Source organism: Equus asinus, chromosome 8 (genome assembly GCF_041296235.1).
Source record: "Equus asinus isolate D_3611 breed Donkey chromosome 8, EquAss-T2T_v2, whole genome shotgun sequence".
Taxonomy (NCBI): Eukaryota; Metazoa; Chordata; class Mammalia; order Perissodactyla; family Equidae; genus Equus; species Equus asinus.
The window spans coordinates 55,975,537-55,994,819 of NC_091797.1; the positions used below are offsets into that span (position 1 = coordinate 55,975,537).

Here is a 19,283-nt window from a genome sequence, read left to right on the forward strand (position 1 = left end):
ATAGTAAAAGTTATGTGTATGATTGCAAGTGGTTTTTCAGTAAAGAAGGTAATTGCATCTTCAGATCCTCAACATTTTCTTTGCCCTTGCCTTGGGTCTAGAGAAGAAAAGCCACCCTCACTCCTCCATAATTTAACAAACATCTATTATGTCTGTGCTGGAATTCTTTTCTGCTCCTTCTTATGTAAACATTAAGTGCACAGTTTCTTTTTTGCTGAGGAAGATTTGCCCTGAGCTAACATCTGTTGCCTCCTTTTTGCTGACAACAATTCGCCCTGAGCTAACATCTGTGCCCACCTTCCTCTTTTTGTAGGTGAGCCACTGCCACAGCATGGCCCCTGACAGATGAGTGGTGTAGGTCCATGCCTGGCAACCAAACCCAGGCCGCTGAAGCAGAGCACGCCAAACTTAACCACTAGGCTACCGGGGCTGGCCCCAGTGCACAGTTTCTTTGCTCTAGGTTTTGCTAGAATGGTCACAACTGTGCACAGAGGTGGGGGGTGAGGGGAGTGTCCACTGCTGGCATCTTCAGGACTGAATCCACACGGTCACACGTAGGGATGGCAGTAGAGGCTCAACTCACCGCAGGCCCCCTGAGGCTCCCTGACTTCTCTGAGCATGGGCTGCGCACCCTTTATCGTGTTGCATTCTCATTTGGCATTTGCATGTCTTCTTCGCTGAGCTAAATAAATGAAACAGCACGTGGGAAAGCACCACGGAATGCTCAGCACGTGACTCATGTTCTCTTCCTCGCTCCATGTGTGCTTATATTTTTTCTTCAGCATCTGATGCTTCTGTCACCCCAGTGCCCAGCCCAGCACAGATGTAATAGATGTTTATTGAATGAATGAGGGGTGAGGGTGCCTTCTCTTTCGCAGGCTCAAGCGCACAGGGGTGTGCTCCCCTCTGGTGTCAGGTGTGCAGCGGTGTGCCACGAGGTGTAAGCAGCGACTGCCCAAGGTCACGATCAACGTTTTGGTCCATGGTGTATTCTCTGCTGCCCATCGTATATTACGTGATAGCCGGAGGGTTTGTCTGTCTTTTTAAATGGGCTGATGGAGAGAGATTTAGACCAAAGGGGGCGTCTGTACTTTAACCACCATTACAGCTACTCTCCCCAATACTGTACCCACAAACCACATGTGACTATTTATATTTAAATTAATTAAATGAAAAATTCAGTTCCTCAGGTGCGCTAGACGCATTTCGAGTGCTGGATGGTCACAGGTGGCTAGTGGCTCCCGTATTGGGTAGCACAGATAGAGGGCAATGCCATCACTGCAGAAAGTTCTCCTGGACAGCGCTGCGTTAGAGGGTGGGCGGGAAAGGATTTAAAAGTGACTTTTTGAGGGGAGAGGGCCCGCTTCAAGCCTCTCCTGCATTGGCCCTGGTTGGAGGGAGGAAGTTTTCCAGGGTGAAATCTTCGGTGAGGCTTGGCATGGCATGATGGAGCTGGGTAAGGGGAAAGCAGCAGAAATTCAAGCTTTCTTGGATCTTCATGGATTTTTCCAAAGTTCCAGGCTTTGAGCCTGGTACTCTTACTTTTCGTCGCTGCCTTCACCGAGACCCACTGCCTTTGGGTTGGCCTTCCTCTTCTCTCATACCCTACTCACGACAACACCCTTTTTTCTCTGAAGGTGATTTTAGGGGGAAAACACAGGCCCTCCTGGCCATGGCAGGCCGGTTATTTGGCCACAGGACGTCCAGGGCCGCCATGGCCGATGCTGTCGGACCAGTGGTCCTGCCTGGTGTGGGTCCCACACAAAATTCTGGGTTGGAACTTTGCATGAACACAATCCCTTTGATTGAATGCCCCATAAAATGATCCTGCTTTGTATTTCTCAGGCTAACAAGCCTTTTACGGGAGCACCCTGATAGCCCATCCACATTCTCCTGATTTACAAATAGAGAAAATAAAGCCACAGTGTGATTGAGTGTGTGCCCAGCAATTCAGCAATAGCAATCAAAGTGAAAGTCACACCCACCCTTCTCCCGGGCACCTCCATGTCTTAGCACGTCTGTTTGTTGCAGCATTACTTATAATATTGAATAACTGGAAACACCCTAAGTGTCTGTGTGTAGAGGAGTGGGTTATGCAAGTTGTGTCATATTAATACAATGTAATATTATGCAGCCTATAAAATAATAATTTAGATTGATATGCTAATATGGAAAGATCTCCAAAATATAGTGTTGAGTGAAAAATTAAGATGTGAAATAGAATGTCTAGCATGATCCCATTTTAAAAAGATAGATATTCCAGGAGGCTATGCAAGAAGCTGTTTACAATCTTATTTGGGGAATGGACAGGGGTTGGGGAGGGAAAAAAACTTACTTTCATTTTATATCCTACTGTAGTGTTAGATTTTAAATAGAACATGTCCATATTTTACTTTCATTTTAAAATTAAATTTTATTTATATACTTTGAAATTTTAATTCTTAAAAACTTGTTTCAGGGGCCAGCCCAATGGCATAGTGGTTTGCTTCGTGTGCTCCACTTTGGCGGCCTGTGGTTCACAGGTTTGGATCCTGGGTGTGGACCTAGTACTGCTCATCAAGCCATGCTGTGGCAGTGTCCCACATAAAATAGAGGAGGATTGACACAGATGTTAGCTCAGCAACAGTCTTCCTCAAGGAAAAAGAGGAAGATTGGCAACAAATGTTAGCTCAGGGCCAATCTTCCTCACCAAAAAAAAAAGAAGAGAGAGAGAACAAAAAAACCTTGTTTCATTTGTATATTTTTTTGGCACAGGGAGTGAATGCATGTGATTCAAAATTGAAAGTACAAAAGAATAACCCATACAATGGTAATCTTCCTCCTTCTCTCTCCCCTGGTCACCAGCTGCCCTTCCTGGAGTACCCACGTTACTTGTCTTGTGTGTATCCTTCCAGACCTATTCTATGCATGTACAGAAAAAGTAACTTTCTGATTACCTACGTGAACATGAAGGCATGTTAAAATCCCCTCTGGCCAGCACTCTTGCTCCCTCCCCCACTGTTCCTGTATTTATCATATTAGGTTTTAAAAAGAAAGCTGGTTGGGGAAGAAGCCCAACTTTTCCACGTCTATTAGCTATGGAAAAAAGGCAAGAATTCAGAGTCCCAGGCTAGCCCGTTCCTTAGACTCAGTCTAGGTCCTGGAGAAGGCACGCAGGAGGTTTGGCACAGTAGCTATTTACAGTAGCTGTTTACCAACCAGTGCGGAAATATCTCAACACTTTAACGACCTGCTTGGTTGTACTGGGGGTCATACCTGGGCAGAACCAGCTGGAGATGTGGTGCTCAGGACTGCTGTGGGCTTTGTTTGTTTGGAGATTACAGTCCAGTGGAGGAAAACACAGGAATGATTATTTCCTTACAATTATAGTAGGAGAGACGGAGGAAAAACAAGAACATATTCCAGGGGTCTGCAGTAGTTCACCAGTAAAGAAAGTCCCCTCTGAAAGGAGAGGGTGAGTAGGAAATTAACTTGGAGGAGAAGCGAGGGTTGGCAAAAGGGGGTGAACAGCATTCCAGGCAGAGGGAACAGCATGTGCAAAGGCTTCACATGGTCAGTTGCTCTTTTTTTTTTTTGAGGAAGATTAGCCCTGAGCTAACATCTGCTGTCAATTCTCCTCTTTTTGCTGAGAAAGACTGGCCCTGAGCTATCATCCATGCCCATCTTCCTCTCCTTGATATGTGGGATGCCTACCACAGCATGGTTTGCCAAGTGGTGCCATGTCTGCACCTGGGATCCGAACCCGTGAACCCCAGGCCACTGAAGCGGAACGTGCGCACTTAACTGCTGTGCCACTAGGCCAGCCCCCAGTCAGTTTCTCTTGATGCAAGCAGAGGATTTATAGCACCCCGACCACAACCATCATTTTACAAATCAAAGATGCATGTTTCGAGGGCTCTCCGTTCCTCTGTGTTTGAGTTTAGTTGTTTGGTTTTTCTTTGTTAGCACTCTCCTCCTGGGAGGGTAAATAGAGGGGGTGGTGGTCATGAGTGTAGCACAGCATGTACTTGGAGGTGCCCCAAAAGAGAAAAGTCTAGAAAGGAGCACCTCTGAGGTTGCCCTGGGGGTTGGGGGCTGTTTGGTTGGAGACATACATCCTTCAGGGTGTGTGAGTTTGTCCAGTGACCTTTTACTGCTACAAGTGGCCTGTTGAAGTGAATCAGAGGCCGGGAGCGTGTGGCGACTTCTCCAGGCCTCTGGCCTTCCAACCACATTTTGCCTTGCTGTTTGCTTCTGGTGCTTCTGCTGCGCACTGGCGTCCAGCCTCCTCTTCCGAGAACCTGCTGTGTTTCGCTCCACACCATCTTCAAGGAATGCCCTCCCCGCTCCTTCTGCCTGGCTGGTCCCATTGGTCTTATAAGACGAGGCTTGAACCTTGCTTCTCTGGGGCATGTCTGCTCCTTCCTCCTCTCCCGAGCCCAGAGTCGGGTGCCTGACTCCTGCGTTTCCATTGTGCACTTGCCCCGCGCCATGCTGTGGAGCCCTCTGCCTGTGACTTTGATGCTCTCCCAGAATGTGTTGCTTCTCGGGTCTGTGCTTGCTTACTCTTGGTATTCAAGGCCTGGTGTGATCATACAAGAAGGCTCAGAAAATGTTTGCTGAGTGAAAAGTCGGCAGACAAGTGCCTTTAGGACCTGAAGCAGGCGATGCTGTGTGGACTGGAGGAACCCATAAAGTTTTCATGGAAGGGGTCTGTTCTCTGCTGACCCTCGGGGGAGAGTGGAGAGGAAACCATAGGCATCGGGTGCAAACCCACTGAAGAGCTGGAGAAGGTGAGGTCGGGTGGCGTGGAGGGGAGAGGGGGGGAGGACACTGTGTGACAACTCTCCTGCAGCCTTTCCCCCATGGAGGCCCTCCTGCAGGTCGACTCAGAGGTTCTTCACTGGGGACATTTAGCCCCCCAGGGAAATTTGGCAACGTCTGGATACATTTTTGGTTGTCCCAACTGGAGAGGTGCTACCAGCCATTGCTGAGTAGAGGCCAGGGATGCTGCTGGATGTCCTCCAAGGCACAGGACCGTCAGCCCCCACAGCAAAAAATGATGCCCCCCAAAATGCCAGTCGAGCTGCTGTGGAGAAACCCTATGTTAAGCGGACCGTGGCTTAGCCACGTGTTGATTGCGTAGACTAGGGCTGGGTGAGTAAATGTTAAATGTTTCTAATTATGACCAGTGACATTCTCCAGGGGGTGTTTAATGACCAGAGATACCGAAGAGGAAGTGAGTTTGGGGGCAGATCACTGCTTTGTTCATCAAAGCTTTCCACCCCTCTCCTATGTGGACCCAGGTTTGGTGGAATAAAACAGAGTAGAGGACGGGGAGATGCACTGGGCAGAGGCTGCAAGATCTTTTGTGCTGCCCACTCCTGGAACAACCACACTGGCTTGGTGCATTCATGCGCAGGCCTTTGACAGGCATGGAACCACAAGGGGAACCATGTGGGAGGGTGTCCTGATAAGAGGAGAGTGCTATGGACTGACTGTTATGTGTCCCCCCAAATCCATATGTTGAAGCTCTAACCCCCAGTGTGATGGTGTTTGGAGGTTGGGCCTGTGGGAGGTGATTAGGTTTAATGAGGGGCCATGAGAGAGGGCCCTCTGATGAGATTAGTGTCCTGCTAAGAAGAGACACGAGAGAGATGATTTCTCTCCCCCATGTGAGGATACAGGGAGAAGGTAGCCATCTGCAAATCAGGAAAAGAACCCCAGAACCAGACCATGCTGGCACCCTGACCTCAGACATCCAGCCTCCAGAACTGTGAGATATAAATGTCTGTGGTTTTAGTCTCCCAGTATCTTGTGAGAGCAGCCCAGACTGACTGACACAGAAGGGGAAGACACTGGATGGGGAAACTTTATTTATGACCCTGCCTCCCCTGAAGTTTCACTTTCACAGAAGTGTCATCATAGACATGGAAATAGGAGTCCTGCCTTGTCTCCCTCTTTCGTTTAGAACGTCATTTAGCCAGGACCAAATCTGGGTCCTGGTTGCACGCTGATGGCTGTCTTCTGCTTTGTGACCGATCTCTGCGGTTGCACCTGTAGGTTGTTGTTTTGATATTTGGCTGCTTAGGGTGGGTTCCGAAGCCATCTGGTGTGCAGGGGGCCTGGGCTGGGACTGAGTCAGTGAGGAGCCCCTCCTCCTTGAGATCCATTAAGAGAGCAGAGCGAGGATGCCGCTGGGAAGAGGTGGCCTTCATCTCCATGACTATAAATATCGAAGGTGGAGAGAGTTGCTTTTTCCATGAAATATGTCATTGGAAGCCCAGGCTCTGAACAGTCAACTGTTTCTGCCAAGCTTTGGGTTTTGAAGACAGGCGAAAGGGAAAAGGGACCTTGGGGAAAGGAGTTTAATTAGAGGTTCTTAGCTGGTGAGGTTTCACACTTGGTGGCAACCTGGGAACGAGATGTAAGTGGTTGTTTCAAGTTTGCGTTGAGGTGCTAGTTATCACTTTGGGATTTTTCTCTCATTAACGGAAAGCTTTGTTCTTAAGATGCAATTTGCATGATGCTACTTGGAATAGGATCACATAGAGAAGAGAGTGGGTGCAGGGTCTTCTGGTTAGCAAAGTGCCACCAAGCTCTGTGGCTGAAAGGGCATTTGGCCCTATTGGTGAGGGTGGGATCGCCTGGGGGGAGGGCTCCTTCAGCATAAGACTGGGATGCAGGGGGTCTGGAGTTGGGCCTGGGCTGGTCCATTCCCCATGTGATTTAGAGGTATGGCAGCTGTAGAGGAAAAACTCAATGTTCTCTTTCCTGTATCAGAAATAACCTAGCTCTTCCCTACCGTGTTTCTTCCCTGTGAGTCTCCTTTACTCCTCACACAGGACACTTCACTTCTGACACTTCTGGTTACCAAATGTGTGGAGGTTTTTCCCTATAGCAAGCAATTCTGCAACACCAGCTGGGTGTCCTACAATTTAACTCAATTCTGATACTATCCGGCTGGAGACACTGTTAGATCCCACAGGTTAAGGGCTTGGTCTCACAAAACTGCTCCCACCCCACTTCAGACGCCAGTCACAAGTCCAGGTTATGACCTGTGCTTCTGACCAGCCACCTATAGATCAGAGGGTCCAGTGATCCCCTGCTTGGATTCGTTTAATTTGCTGGAGCAGCTCACAGAACTCAGGGAAACACTTATGTTTGCCACTTTATTGAAGGATATGATAAAGGATACAGAGGGACAGCCAGCTGAAGCGTTACACAGGCAACGTCTGGGAGTGCCCTGAGCGCAGGAGTTGGGTGTGTCACCCTCCTGGTGGGGATGCATTTGCCTGCCTGGAAGCTCCGTGAACCCCTTTTGGGTACTTTTGGGATATTATGGAGGCTTCCTCATTTAGGAAGCCTCGATCATTAACTCTATTTTCAGCCCTTCTCTCTTCCTAAGAGAATGGGGGTGGGAGGTGGGGCTAAAAATTCCAAGCTCCTAATCCTGGCTTGGTCTTTCCACTGAGCAGCCCCCATCCAGGAGCCATCCAGGAGCCCACCCGGGGTCACCTCATTAGAACAAAAGACACTCCTGTCCCCCAGGAAATTCCAAGGGTTTCAGGAACCCTGTGTCAGGGATGTGGTCAAAGACCAAATATTTGAACAAAAGATGCTCCTTGTACTCTTATCACTTAGGAAATTACAAGGGTTTTAGGAGCTCTGTGCCAGGAACAGGGGGCAGAGACCAGTATATGTATTTTCTATTGTCTCACAGCAGCCTAGAGGAAGGCAGGAGAGAGGGGTTTAAAGGGAGAGCACAGAGAAAATTGAAGTCTGACAAGTTGTGGGAAAGTAGCTAGTCGGGGGTGGGGGTTGGGGGGTAGGACCATGTTCTCTTTGGATACAGAGAGGCTGAGAATGGCAGAGTGCAAAGACCAGGAGGTGTGGGGTTGAGTCCTGACTCTGGCTAAGTGGCCTTGGAGCCATTGCTTAGCGTTTCTGAGCCTCTTTCAGCTACAGCTGGGGTTGTGGATGGAAGCATGAACGTGGCGTGTGCTGCACAAGTGCAGATAATCGAAAGTAGCTCTCCTTTCCCCCTGCCCTGGGCGGAGGCCAGGGGGATTCCCTGGGAGAAGGCTCTGGGTGCTTCATCTGGAGGACCTAGAGAGAGAACCTGTCTGCTGGCTCCTCAGCTCCATGATGTAAACACTTGAGCTTTTTTTTCTTGAGGCGGTCTTTAATGCGCTGGGTGTAAACAGCAGTGGAAATGAAAAGCCGGCACAGTCACTCTGGGCGCCTAAGATCAGAAGGTGACAGGAAGATGAAGACGTCAAGTTTGCCTTTCCACCGCTGGCCGCAGGGCTCTCTGAGGCACCCTCTCCGCTCACACACCCTCGCCACTTCCTCCCCGGCCCCCAGTTTTCACACCACTGTGACTAGTGTCACCCTGGGCTGAGTAAGGCTCACATTTTGTCAAAAGAGGCACCAGGACGGGAGCAGGGGAGGTTCATATGGGCTTGAGGGCCACAGGAAGGACACAGCCTTCTACAGACACCGGAAGTGTCTGATTGTCCTTTTCTACCGAAAGTGGATTGATTTTCCTTTTCTTTTCTAACACTAAGAAGAAAGGGAAATTCAGCATTAAAAGGTGGTCGATGGAGAAGGCAACTTGTTTCCACCTAGCCTTTCAGTCTGTGGTACCCCGGACTCCCAGGCCCGTGTGTCTTGGGGTGTTGAGTGTGTTGAGGGAGCTTGGCGCTCTGTCAGGCCTCTGTGCTCTGCCCGGCTAGGAGCCGCTTGCAAAGGGAGCAGTCAACAGCTTTCCATCGGGGACTGGTCATTTTTCTCTTTTGGCAGGATTGACCTCAAAGTTAAGTAGTCCCTTCCCATGCTTGGGGGCCACAATGTCAAAAGGCTCAGTCTGGTGTCCTGGGGCCTCTTAAGGATGGGGAAGTGCCCATCAGGGGCCCCCAGCATCCTGTATGTGCATAGTCCAAGGGGGCTCCAGGCACAGCAGATGGTGGCATAAATCTTCCCTTATTATCAGATGTGACAGTGACATTGTAAAGTGTAGGTAACTCAGACTTACGTAAATTGAATGTCCCAAAGACGTCAGAGAAGTTTGCTACAAGTAAGACTTTTTAAAATCATGTTTTCAGCTTATCACATTTTACTTACGTCTAATGTCTCCCTTGGGCCTCCCATTTTGTCAGTTTGGATTTCTGCAGTTACTGGATTTTCTGGAAGCCAAGCCCTCCCGCACACACATTCTCTCTTCAAAGGCTTGAGCCGTGCAGAGCACGTGGGTTCTGGGCAGACTCTGCATGGCCTTGGAAATGTAATTTCAAGATGGTGAAGTCAAACTGGAAAAATTGTAGTGTCATCAGCCCCTGTTACCTCGAGTTTGTTCTGTGGGTTCCCAGAGCACACCACATCGGGGCCATTTCCGACTTCCTTGTGGTTTCCAAAAATGCTTTCCCATAGTTTTGCTCATCACGATAACCACGTTAGATAAATATCATTATATTCCTGCTTTGCAGAGGAGAAAACTGAGACCCAGAGAAGTTAAATAACCTGTCTCAAGACACAAATAATAAGAGAAAGAGCTGAGCTCCAATTCCAGCCTTCTGGCACCAGGGCCATGTTCTGTCCCCAGTCGACACTGCCAGCCATTCCCAGAGGAGGAGAAAACTGCAGAGAACTTGCAACATTTGGCAAAAGGCTCGCTGTCCACTGCTGCAGCTTAGTTCCCAGTGCCCATCCTGCTTATAAGGTACCGAGTCTTTCCTTGCTCGGGGTCTCCTTATCAATCCCCCCAGACTCTGATTCTGGCTCCCCAAGGGAGCTGTTCCTTCTGCTTGCCTCAGGTTCTAGTTGTGACATACTTTCCTTGGGTGCCTGCAGAATACCAGTGGGGTATTCATTCGGCATCCCAGGGGGCAGAAGGCAACTTCCCAGGCTTTGAAGGGGCAGGCAGGGTCCTTGGCAGGCTTTAGAAGGTTGGAGGAGAGGCTGTAGTCATCTTACAGGAAGCTGGGCAGGTCAGTGTCTCACCCCTAGTTACAGCTTCCACCTCGCTTTGTGACCCAGATCACACAGTAAGGACTGGGGTAGGATAAACCTGGGGTTGTATGTGGGACACCAAGCCTCATCAATGTCTGTTTCTGTGTCTTCCTGGCACTCATGTCTCCTGTATTGTAGGACCAGGTAGGCTGGGACTGCAGTCTGCCCTGTGTGTGGACTTCTCGGCCCAGGACTCTCTCGCAGGGGGCAGAGCGGAGCCAGGTGGGTGGGGAGAGAGCCAGAGACCCCGTCTCAGCCTGACTCACCTGCTGCCCGCGTTGGATGACGTCCATCAAACTTGGTGACGTTGGGTCCCCAGCTGTGTGAGCAGGAGGGCCCAGATGCTTTTCCTCTTTGTAGGAAGAACTGGTGAACATAGCTGTCATTTTAATCTCAATTTCTAGAAGAGCCTCGTGGAGACCACTTCTCATTGGCTTTCTGGTGAGACCTGACAGGGGCCAGGCTGCGAGAGAGCTCAGGCCATGTATACTTATCAGGAAGATGCATGGAGGAGAGAAGACCTTGAAGCTTTTAGACCTGAATGAGAACTGTGACCCTGGTTTAGCTCTCCGAGTACCCCACAAGGGACTTTAACAAGTTTGCAATCTTCACATGGGGTTTTTTTTCATTTTAAAATTTTTTTCCAATTTTTTTTTATTGTGGTAAAATGCACATAATGTAAAAATTACCATTTTAACCATTTTAAATGCACAGTTTAGTGATATTAAATACATTCATAATGTTGTGCAACCATCACCATCATCCATCTCCAGAACTCGTTTCATCTTGTGAAACTGAAACTCTATACCCATTAAACAAACTCTGTGCCCATTCCCCTCTCCCTTGAGCCCCTGGCAACCACCATTCTACTTTCTCTATGATTTTGACTGCTCTAAGTGCCTCATATAAGTGGAATTATATCATATTTGTCCTTTCGTGACTGGCTTATTTCACTTAGCATAATGTCCTCAAGGTTCACCCATGAGGACAACTCACATTGTACATGTGTCAGAATTCCATTCCTTTTTAAGGCTGAATAATATCTCATTATATCTATCTATCTATCTATCTATCTATCTCACATTTTCTTTATCCATGTATCTGTTGATGGGTGTTTAAGTTGCTTCCACCTCTTGGCTATTGTGAATGATGCTGCAATGAGCATGGGTGTGCAAATATCTCTTCAAGATCCTATTTTCACTTATTTGAGGTATAGACTCAGAAGTGGATCAGATGGGTTTTTGAGCCATTGTCTGCATTTCTGAATCCTGGCTTTCTTGGCTCAGGTCTGGTGGAACGTAGGCCCTCGAGTAGTGGCCCAGAGCGTGGGCCCCTTGTCAGGCTGCCTGGACTTGAATCCTGGCTCTTCCTCTTTCTAGCTCTGGGGCCTTGGACAAGTGACTTAATCTTTCTGACCTCAGTTTTCTCATCTGTAAACGGTGGCAGTGATAGTACCTGTCTCAAAGAGTTGTGGTGAAAATTAAATGTGTTAATATGTATAAAGCCTAGAACGCAGCTTGGCATATGGTAAGTGTAATGTAAGGTTTAGAGCTGCTACAGTTATTGTTGTTGTTATTATTATAATCGTTATATGAATGTGCTCATCCAGAGTTCTCTAGATTAGATGGTTATGTCTAAAACAGTTTTTTAGAAAAAACCTTTGTAAAATTTCAAAATGATGCAGAAATCTAAAAGGAAGACATTTTTTAAAGCCGTCCACATCCATCAAGGGTAACTACTATATTTTTTTTGCCTTTTCTTCTATACATTTTTGTATGTATATAAATTTTATTTTTTATTTTTTTACAAAATAGTGATTATACTGCTTTTACAACATTCTCATTAACAGTTTGTGGTGGGCATTTTCTTATGGTTTGGAGTCTCCTTTGAAACCTGATTTTAGGAATTTCATGATATTCCATCATTCGGATGACATAATGTATTAAGTTTTCTCTGTTGTTCACACTTCCTGGGGTGTTGGGTTTGAAAGGGAACCCCTTGACATCTGGCTTCTCTGTGTAAAGAGGATTTAAGATGAACATTGATGTCATCATTGTCATCATCCTCTTCCTGACGTTTGCAAAATCTGTTCCAGAATTGAGCACACCTAGGACCAACGGATCGAAGGTTTACAAGGGCAGCTTTCTGCCCAGTTGTAGAGACGGAACTTTTGACCTTTGGGTCACAGCTCAGCCATGCAGTGGCAGCTCTCTACACCCATTGTCACTATAATTATTTAAGCAAAGGGTGAATGCCCATCTGCTGGGGACATTCCTGCTTTGGGTGGGAGGTAGGTCGAATTGCTGTCTAAGGAAGAACCCATCTCTGGAATACTTTAAGAAGCTCCTTCGTGGGAGGCAGCATAATGCAGTGGGAAGAGCATGCATTCTGGATCAAAGTGGGTCCAGTCATGGCTCTGCTACTTAGCCACTGAATGACCTTGGCCCAATAACCTGGGCCCCTCTGCCTCCTCCTCTGTATGGTAAACTGGGTCTGACTACATTCTCAGGGCAACACATGACACTTGCAGAGAATGGCTAGCCTAGTGCTTTGCACATAGCAGATGCTCAGTAAACAGACAGTGTCCATGTCAGCGTAACTGTGTGAATTTTAGCTCTTGTTGGGAATCTGGTCTCAGCTGAATGCAAGAGTGAGGGGTCTGGTATTTATGTTGTTCTCTGTCTGCGGGGTACTCTGCTGGGCACTTTAGATTTATTTTCAGATATGCTGCTGTCTGGGGTTTCATTCTGTTGTTTTCTTTTGGAAGTGACACAGACTTTCAAAGGCATCCTCTTGGTTGGTGGGTATCGTGGCACCCTCGGACACCTCAGTCACACAGCACTTTGTGAGGGCCCTGTTCGTTCCCGTGCATGCTCTTCATTTGGAAGGATATGTACTTAAAACGGCATTAGGATGGAGAAGAAATAGCCAATTAAAGCAAGCTGGACTTAAATAGTTCCCTGGGTGAAATCGTTAGTCACACACCTTCACACAGTCTACCCTGCGAGCTGAATTTCCAGAATTGTCAAACCTGGGTAAGGCATTCCCGTCACAGCACCTCCTGCTTAGCAAGAGAAAATTCTTGCAAGAATCCCTGCCCTCTGGTTCTCTGCAGCTTTCAGGAAAGCCTTTTGTTTAAACAAAGGAACCAGCCCACTGGTATCTGGGTGAGCACATGCTTCCTCCTCAGATGGAAATGATCTGAATCAAGAGGAACGTGGGTTTTTCTTTCTTTTTTTTTCTTCTCCTCATCCACCTGAAATAGCTAGTGACTTACTTGCAAAGGGTTGAAGTGGAGACAGGTTGGCATCTCTGCTTTTTGGGAAGTGTCTGCTTCTGTCCTGTGAAGGCATTGTTTAAATAAATCATGAATAAGTGGAGAAGTTGGAGCGTGAAGGAGGCGTTGGTTGGGTGGCCACTGGGGTTGGAGCTGGGGAGAGAACAGAGACTCTGTAGCATCTTGGGACACTAAGCATCACTTGGTAAACCTCACCATCCTCCCCTGCAGGGTTGGTGGTCTCTCCTGTCCATTTGGCACCTGCAGAGTCTTTTTCTCTTCTGAGAACCTAGCTGGGCAGCGTCTGTTCTGTGGGCCTCTGGTTCCACTTGGGGTTTTCGCAGCGTCACAAACAATAAAAATGAACTTCTTGTTCTTTTCGTGGTCATTGGAACCTAAGGATTGAATTGCAGCCTTAATTGGTGAATGACATGATTCGAGGAGACAGAGATCATACATGTTCATGTGTGTCTGTACATTGTGTATTTACATGTTTGTGAGTAGGTCTGTGTGTGTGAGCCCATGTGCCTGTATGTGTGTATAGAGGTGAAATGGGGGAGGAGTCACAGCTTATCCCTAGTTTTCTGAAAGCCTATTGATTTATTTCCTGCCTGCCTTGGATATATTTCTCTGTAAAGAAATTAGAACTTATAATTTCAGATTTTTGCCCATTGGTGCTTCCCAAGAAACCAGCCACTAATCTATCATCCATCACAGATTGCTGTGTCTATTAGATTGACAGCCCTGTAGAAAGGCTGTTCTTGCCCAGCAAACCCTTCTGGACTCACTCCTTAGACAGTAGGGGCTTTTGGCCCAATGGTCTGAGCAGTCCCTCCTGTGACATTCATTCTAGCCAAGGCTCAAAATGCGATAGATGCTAAAAATGCTGATTGAATTACAGAATGATGTCTTTTTCATCTGCCTCTCAGAGGGAAGGCTAACAAAGACTAATAAAGCAGTAGTTCTTCTGGTAGAGAGAACAGATTTTGTGGGTGGCATTTGCTTTTTGTGCACTCGTCGGATGCAGGAGTTGGGGTAGTAGGAAGACACTGATGGGACTTTTCTGAAAATACAGGTGGATATATAGTCTCCTGCTGAAAGGTCATTGTTTAAGGTTTTTTTTTTTTCAAAGATTTTATTTTTTTCCTTTCTCCCCAAAGCCCCCCAGTACATAGTTGTATATTCTTCATTGTGGGTCCTTCTAGTTGTGGCATGTGGGACGCTGCCTCAGTGTGGTCTGATGTCCACGCCCAGGATTCGAACCAATGAAACACTGGGCCGCCTGCAGCGGAGCTGTGAACGTAACCATGCGGCCATGGGGCCAGCCCCAAAGTTTTTTTTAACTAAGATTTTTATATGCATGTGACAACACCAATAGGGAAAAAAGTCTTAAAAGATTATCCATCATATAGTGTACCACACTTTAATTATTCACAATAAAAATGTTATATCTACCCCTTATTGAGCACTCACTGTGTGCCCGGCAGTGGGCTAAGAATTTTACATGCATTCCCATTCTTATTTTTAGATATTTAGGTCGTTTCCAGCTTTTTTTCTATTATAGTGCTTAGATGAATATCTTTGCATATAACTTTTTGCCTGATTTATGACATCCTGTTGAGAGTGGATTCCTTTAAGCACAATTACTGGGCAGGGAATTAAAAAAAAATGCTTGAAACACGTTGTAGCATTGCTGTAGTGCCATGTTCTACTCCCACCTGACAGAGGCACATGCCTGTGCCTACTGCCTACCAAAGACTCGGAGGAAGCCGTCCTTCCTTGAAGGAGAGGGATCAGCCTGCTGCGTAGACAGAAGTCCTGAAAGTTAAGATAAATATCTGAACAAAGTTGATTCTAGAGACTTAGAAAAAAAGATAGCAGCTCTTTTCCTGGGTCCCCAAATGATGCAAATTAGAGGCGTTGTATTGGAAAGCAAGAACGCAAGACTTTGTTCCCACGGAGTTGGGCTGTTTTCCGGAGGGCTCTGGGTTCTGTCTGGGTTTGTGACAGCTTTTGTCTTTCCTCTGCTTTCTCTTCCATGCTTAGCTTCCTTAGCATTCCTCTCATAAGTTATCTCAGAAGGAGAGGGGGTGGGGTCTTCCCCTGAAAGATGCCCGAGAGTCTGGGCCGTGCTTGTGTCTGAGCAGCGGGAGGCTCTCTCCCTCTGTCTCCCTGCCAGGTGTCTGTGTTGCATTCCCTCAGGCATGGTTGTCACCCCTTAGAAGCTGGGCTATGTGCACAGATGGGAGGATATGTATTTAGGAACAAACCTCTGCATACAAAGAAACCAGAGGCCCCAACTGGCCTGGGGTTTGCCAGTGGAAATCGTGTTTTCTCCATCCAGACCCAGTCTGAAGGCAGGAGTTCTGTTCCATGCCAGCCAACAAGGATGTATCGACCGCCTTCTCTGTGCCAGCTGTATTCCCAGTCTCTGGAGACAGGGCAGCCAACAGGCAGACCAGGTCCTGCCTGTGTGGAGCTCACACACCTTCCGGGGAGGGGAACGAGACCCACGAAAGGGATGGTTGCAGCCCCTCAGCTGGTGATAAGTGTGGGGACCGAGAACAGAGCAGGGAGGGGATAGAGTGGGGGCGTGTGGGGTGAGGGAGATGCTGGCTTCCCTGGGGTGGTCAGGGAAGGGCTCTCTGAAAAGACGTTATTTGAGCAGAGATTTGAAAGAAATGAGGAAGTGAGACATGAATGTTTAGGGACACTCCAGGTGGAAGCAACAGCAAGCACAAATGGGTGGGAGTGTGTTTGGCACGTTCCGTGACAGCCATGGAGGAGGCCATGGGCTGGAAGGGAACGAGTAAGGGGGAGAAGTCAGAGGAGTGGTGGCGTGGGGCTGTGGAGGAGGGGGGCACTGTGGATGGCCTGGTAAGCCACAGGAAGGACAGGGTTCTTTGTTAAATGTCCTGCAAAGCCATGGGAGGGTTGATAATAGGAGAGTGACATGATCTGACGTCCTACTGTAAGAGGCTGGCTCTGGCTCTGGTTTAGCAGTTGTCAGGGGTGGAAGCAAGGAGACCAGCAGCCACTATCATGGTCCAGGTGGGAGAGGATGGTGGTAACTGTGGTGAGTAGGGAGTGGCACATTTGGGAGCACACTGTAGGGATGTCCAATGTCATCTGCTTCACTCAGTCCCGGGCAGGTAGAGCTTTGGCCAGTAGAGTCCGGGGCCGCTCCCCGGCCCTCTTCCCTCCCCCTGGGAAGAGTAGGAACTTCTAAAATAGTCTGTTCCCTCTTTGGAATCTTGACCTCCGGGTCTCAGTCCTATCCCTCTCCTTTTGGAAAAATGCTCCCCTCTCAAATGGGCACAGATCTTTCTTTGCAAGTTGTTTCTTCAACAGGAAATGCAGTAGAAGCCCAGCATGGCATCTGGACTTGAGCGAGAAGCATCTGTTTCTTTGCCTCCATGCCAAGCCTCCTGCTGGATGGGAACTTAAGAAAAAAACACAAAACCAGGAACCACCTGCTGGAGCTCCCCAGCCACACAATCCGATCAGGAAACCGGAACAGACAGTCGTCAGGACGCATTTTGAATGTCTGTCAGCTTCAGCACCTGTTTGACTTCCTTCTAGGGTTTTGCATTATTGATAATTTTAGTGAAAAAGGCTGTGAAACATTTCCCAGTGTAACAGGAAGGCCCTCACTAGACCGGTGCTCAGGAGACCTTAGTTTTCATTCCAGTCTGCCAGATGTGGGCCTGGAGCATCCATCCTTGCCAGGACTGCATTTTAATTTTTAAGGTGAGTCCTAGATAGCGTGATTTCTAAGATGCCCTTCAGCTTTAACATTTTACAATTCTAAGTAAGAATATAAGTAAGAAACAAGGAGCAGAGGTGACTGATGAAACCAATACTCTCGGCTTCCAGAGAGAGATTCCTTCAAGTGGTGGCCCAGGTCTGAGTTTAGGTCATGGCTCTCTGTGGCACACTTTGGGGCCTCCATTTTCATTATTTTCCAGATATCCGAGGCTGTATGACTTGATACATTCTGTTAAATGAAAGATAAGCAAACTAAAGGCTGGGATAAGAAAACTTCTTCCATTCAAGGAGAATCATCCCTGATGGCTGCATACTCTGCAAAAGGCCTAGCTTGATCAGCCATGCGTCAATCAGACTGTGTGTCTGGGTTGAATTTTTGCATCTCAGAAGAGAAATTAATGAGACAGGGACTATTACCCACCCAAGAGATGGCTGTTTCTTCCAGTTCCAGCCTTCTTTTTAAAATTTTTTTTCGGTCCCTTCCCTATTTTGTTATGATTTATGGTCTTGCCTATTCCCTGCAGTGGCTTTGGTGTTGGTTTTGCACAGTGGGCAAGTGGCTTGCTTCCAAAAGTGACAGTGTCAGCCTGGGTCTGGGGCTGAAGCCAGGTCAGGGCAGCCTGCCTCCTTTCTCTCTTCTTACCTGCGAGTTACCACGTTCTCCCAGGCATATGAGGATGGGAGGTCCCAGGCATTCACCTTTAGAAAGTCCCTTTCTGCTCTCACTTTGTTTTCACTTTCTCTGCACGCCCGCTGCCTGTTGTTGTGAAATTCATCCGTGCAGTGATGAAGGCAGTCCATGTTTCCCAGAATGCATTCTTGCTAAGACGAGTACGTGTGCTCTTCACTGAGGGGTGGGTTGCACTCTTTCAACTGAATCATTTCCCAGCAGATTCCCTCTCCAGACATGCATTATTGTTTCTGTGATGATGTGGCAATTGATAGTGTTATTCATGCTGTGGTTGAAAGAGCCTATGTTCCAGCAATTTTTTCCTGGTGCCTTTATGAGATGCTGTCCTCGGGCTCAGGGCTTTGCTGTGGTTTTGAGCCTGACATTGTTCTGGGTCTTTGTCTGCCAGGCTGTGTGATGCGGTGGGAAGCCCTCCATGCTGGGTGATGCCGTCTGTACTGGCAGCATCGCTGCGTTGGTCAACAGCACTAGTACTTTGTGTCTTTAGGTTCCTTCTCTGGCTTTTTTCTTGGAGCTGACTTAAATCGATTGGACCATTCAGCACTTGTCAGGTTCTTCTGGAAACTGTTTTTAGACTCAGCCATTGGAAGTAGGTAAAGACAGAGTACCGAGCATGGAGTACTAGAGTGTTCTAGAGCACAGAGAAACCTACCATGTGCTTCTTATTGAGCACGTTGTCCTTCAAGATGCAATGTTTATAGTAGGTGCTTTATGAAGAAGATGAGTTGGTTTAATCTTGTTCTTTGGTTGACTGATAATTTTGACTTGGGGATGATGATGATGATGATGATGAGATGATGATGATGATGATAGGATAGTTTGAGAAGCCAGTGGCAGTGTCTGAGCTGGTTCTTCCCTGGGCCCCATTCATTCTATCAGCAAAACCTCACCACCCTCCTTTCTCTTACATACTTCTCGAATCTGTCCACTTCTCTGTTCCCATTGCCATCATCCTAGTGCCCATGTCACACCTGGATAATGCATGTGAATTTCTTGGTGCAGAGCCTGCACATAGTGAATGCTGAATAAGGGGTAGATAGAAAATGCTTATCATGAATAATTGAAGAAAGCGTGATACATCTGTATGAGGTACCATTTCTTGATTAAAACCTTTCCGAGACTCCCCATCACCCATAGGATAACAATCACATTTCCTTCCAAGCCTACAGCTAGTCCCTGCCCAACTCTCCCACCCACCCAATGGCACTTTCCCTTTTGTGATGGCACAGCTGCTTCTCATCCTTAAGGTTTTAGCTGAAATATCGCTTCAGAGAGGGCTTCCCTCCTCACTCTATCTAACGTAAGTTCTCTCTTGTTATTCTCTATCACAAATTCCCTTTGACTCCTTCATAGCACTTCCATGACCTGCAATAATGTTTCTGTCTTTGTTTACTTGTCTGTTGGCTGTCTCTCCCCCTAGTCCCTGAATTCCATGAGGGCTGGGTCCATGTCTGTCTTTTACCACTGAGTGCCTGACACATGGTGGATGCTAGAAAAATATAATCAATGTTTGTTGAAATAATGAATGAGAAACTGGATGCTAACATAATAATTATA

The 19,283-nt window shown here is 47.5% G+C and overlaps 1 protein-coding gene across 2 annotated transcripts in view; it reads left to right on the plus strand.

Annotated features, from left to right (window-relative positions):
• Positions 1-19,283, plus strand: part of GFOD1 (Gfo/Idh/MocA-like oxidoreductase domain containing 1) — a 106,651-nt gene that overhangs the window by 40,208 nt on the left and 47,160 nt on the right. The window contains exon 1 of one of the 2 annotated variants that reach the window (XM_070515612.1): positions 16,624-17,017. The exons of the other annotated variant lie outside the window; for it this stretch is intronic. The gene's annotated coding sequence lies outside the window, so the exon portion shown is untranslated. Of the gene's footprint in view, positions 1-16,623; positions 17,018-19,283 lie in introns of those variants that run through there. 2 annotated transcript variants of the gene reach the window in all.